Source organism: Brassica oleracea, chromosome C1 (genome assembly GCF_000695525.1).
Source record: "Brassica oleracea var. oleracea cultivar TO1000 chromosome C1, BOL, whole genome shotgun sequence".
NCBI lineage: Eukaryota > Viridiplantae > Streptophyta > Magnoliopsida > Brassicales > Brassicaceae > Brassica > Brassica oleracea.
This window is the reverse complement of record NC_027748.1, coordinates 20,530,581-20,534,572: the sequence shown is the minus strand read 5'-3', so window position 1 is coordinate 20,534,572 and position 3,992 is coordinate 20,530,581. Positions and strand designations below refer to the sequence as shown.

Genomic DNA, 3,992 nt, shown 5'->3' with positions numbered 1-3,992 from the left:
ATTAGGTATAAACCATTTCAACCAGTTAGATCCATTATATTTAGAATTATATGTTTGTGAAATTTTGAAAAAACATCATAAGTTGTAACCTTAACTTGTAGTGTAAACGTGAAACCACACGAACTTTGTAACTCTTTTACTAATAACAAACTAACATATTTGACGAACAACCATACACAATATTATTACTCAGCGAAACACTTGTTCGTTGTAGTGCAGCCAACAACTGCACAAAATTGCAACGAATTTGGCCACAAACTGGTTACCCACCTGTCAGTGGCTCGCTACTGGCTACATGATACAATACTCATTGTTTGTCTTGTTCATTCGTTTTGCTTATGTCAGTGGTAGCCACGACATGGCCATGGGAATAACCCCAGATGGTCCGTGGCTAATGCTTTACGTACAACCAAATTTCACATAATGATTTCGAAGTCATCTCAAACGACCGTTTCTAAATTATACTATTTTATAAATTGGATTAACAAGCAGTTCTGATTCGAGAAACACAAGTTCTTTTTTTTCCTTAATGATCTTCATTAATCCAATTAATTAGGTATAAACCTTGGCGAGAGAAAACAGAAAGGAAGTTTCGGCAACAAATACAACTAGTAAACCAAATAATTTATATAATGGGACTTATGGGTGTGGTCCGGGTGGATGATAAACTTCGCCTAGGTCTGCTTGTGGTGTGTATGTGCGGCTTTGTAGTGTTGGGAGAGGTACGTTGAGCATTTGATCGCAGGATATCTATACATTGAACACAACACAACATATTCTAAGACACTGAAACGGTAAAAAGTCGTAATGTAACAAGGTGAAGATGCTAAAGTCTTACTTGGGTGGCTTGTTTTCGGACTGGCAGGTAGGAAGACACTCTATTATACAGTCGTGGCTCGGTTTTAGGAAGAAAGGAAACTGCGATGAGAACACTTCGACTTTGATTAAATAAAAAGTGTTGTATAGTTTTCCGAATTCATTTACGAACATGTTCAATAAAAACTAGATTTTGAAGAAACAGTATCAATTAAATGCAGCATGTGACTGATTTGTTTTCCAATATTAACACAAGAGTCAAGAGACTTACTGAATATCGGTCCTGCCCATTCCCAAGTACCCAATGCAATGTCGATCTGTATGATACAAGAAAATGTGAAATTCATGACCAAAACGAAAACCTTAAGAAAATTATGCTAAAATAATATATTACTTGTAAAAGCCGTTACTCCAACGCTCCAACAAATTACCAAGATTCACAATATAGGCTCTGTAGAAGAAAAAAAAAAACATATAACAGTGCCAAAACTAAAACTAATATAATGGAATATAAAAAATGGTAACGGGAGTCAATGTAGCATGGACCCAATAAACAGAAGATATCTCATTATAATACCCTTTAATCGATGGTACGTATTTCCATTTTTGAGGCTTCAAGTCTTTATCCTTGCATATCTACAGTTAGATGTTGAGAAGTTTTCATAACTTGACCGGTGTCATCATCAGAAGTTATATGAGACTAGCAAAAACTTTACCCTACCCAGGGTCGGCCCTGACCTAAAGCCTGTAAAGCAAGGGCTTTAGACGCCAGTGGTTATATAAAATTTAAAGGCGCCAAATAATTTTAGTTTTCTTTAGTGTATTGGTCTTTGGACCAATTTTTTTGCCTATAGGTAGTAAGTTCAAAAACTCACTTCTGTATTTTGACTTCTTTCCTTTTTCCTTCTTCCTTGTCTTTTGATAATGATAACAATAATTTTAGTATTATTCTTTTTCATCCGCGAGTTGATCTTAGTTTACTCTTTTTTAGTTTTAAACTATTGTTGTTTTTTTAATAACAACAATGTTTATAAAATATTTATGCCTTCATCTTTTATTGATTGATTATTGTTCTATCTTGTAAATTTTATCTTCTATAATTTTGTGCGATTATTATTTATAATTTGTTTTTCAAAATTTTAAAATATTTGACGGTAAAAAATTCTTAAAATCTAAACAAACATTAAATTATTATGAATTGGGTTCACCTTTCTCAATATTTTTCTAAACAAATCAATGAAATTTTTCAAGTTGAATAAATGATTGTTATCCAAATATATATATATATATATATATATATAAAATAGATATATCCCATCGTATATAGTAGTTCCAACTTTAGTTACTGCTTGCAAACCTCATAAAAAGAACTATGTTCAAGTATGAAGTATGTATCATACTCAACAAAATGAGTTATTAATGATATCAAAAGAATATGAAATGGATAAAAAATTATATTTTGCATGATTTTGATTCCATATTGAATATGCAAGAAAATTATAATGGGGGCAGATTTGTTTTGTTCGCTTTAGGCACCATTCGGATCCGGACCAGCACTCATTCGTACCTGAAGTCCCATCACATCATCAGTTGCTAAGAGAGACAACATTCCGAAATCACAATGTGCTCCACAAGCATATATTCCTTTTGAGGGATTAGACACCCCTGAAAGGGTAAAGAAAAAACGAAGATAATTGAAAAGGGTGAACGTAGAGAGCACTGACATACAAAGCTAATGTGATTAGAAAACGAATCACCTTCACAGTGAAACAATATCATATCTGCAATTGGATTTCGCAGCATATCAGGTGTATCAAAGTAATTCACATCCAAGTCCAGTGCCAAAGCCATTATTCTCGCAATAGACTTACAAACCCTCCTGATCATGCAGAACGGCTCATCAAAACGGTACCGTTTGAAAAAATTTCTCCATTAATGGTTCCACGTAGAATAATACAAGTCAACTTGTATACTTAATTAATTACAGAATCGTCATTTTTTTATTATTTATTGTGAATTGATTTTAAGATGTACATTCATAAATTTTGACATGATGTTAGATTTCGAAATATCAAATATGTACAAAAACTTAATTTATTTTCATTATTATTAATCTATTACACCCAACACACACACATATATATATATATATATATATATATCCCAACTTAATACCCATATTTACAGAGAGGAAGAAATAAAAAATAGTGAAATAACATGTTTACTTAATTAAAAACTGAAGTAACTTAAAATTCTATAACGGTAAATGAAATCTATAACAATAAAGGAGACTTATCTTCTTCTTTATGCTGCCACATAATTCAGAGGCTAGAGCATTTTAGGACACATGGTTTCCTATTTTTTTATTTTCAAAAGTTGATTTCGTGATGGGCTTATTTGGGTCACATGTAAGATTTGTTAGGCCTTTGTGTAATTGGGTTAAACTTTATATGTGAAAAATTATGTATATTATTATTACACATTGTCGCACTAGATTGCTTCTTATTTCGTTATTAGGCTGTCGTTTGAGTGATCCAACATCTGTATCACATCCATATATACCTGGCCTAACAACTTTATATTGGCCCAATAACTTAGGCTGCTAAACAACATATTACCGTCACCGTTTTACTGATTACACCTCCTCTGCAAATTCGACTTCGGAACGTCTCAGGCTAGAATTCAATCAATGTAATTAAGAACCCCTTTTACATTACTTAATTCTTGATGCATTCACTTAAACCAATAAGAACGATTGGCTTCCACTACCACGCATTCAATACCCCTTCTTCCTCCATGGTTACAGAAGAAATATTCTCCTATAAATAAGACCTTCGATGGATCACATCACTCATCCCTACAATTAGAAAGTGTTGGGTTTCATCCAGGGATATTAACGTGTCTTTGATATTGATAAATTTTTTTTCCTTCTTTTTATTAATTCATATTTCCAAAACCGACGGAATTCCGAGGAAATATCTATCCGTCGGAATATTCCGAGGGAAAATGGGTTCCTCGGAAAAAAACTGATGAATTCCGAGGAAATATTATAGCCGTTGGAGAGCCGTTGGGGGATTTTACAAAATTCCGAGGAAATTCCGACGAACTAGCCTTTTCCGTCGGAATTCCGTCGGAATTTCCTCGGTCTGTCGGCAGGATTTAAACTATAAATACAA

General features: G+C 33.2%; 1 pseudogene; it reads right to left on the bottom strand.

Annotated features, from left to right (window-relative positions):
- Nucleotides 1-674: 674 nt before the first annotated feature.
- Nucleotides 675-3,992, bottom strand: part of LOC106299673 — a 21,471-nt pseudogene continuing 18,153 nt past the window's right edge.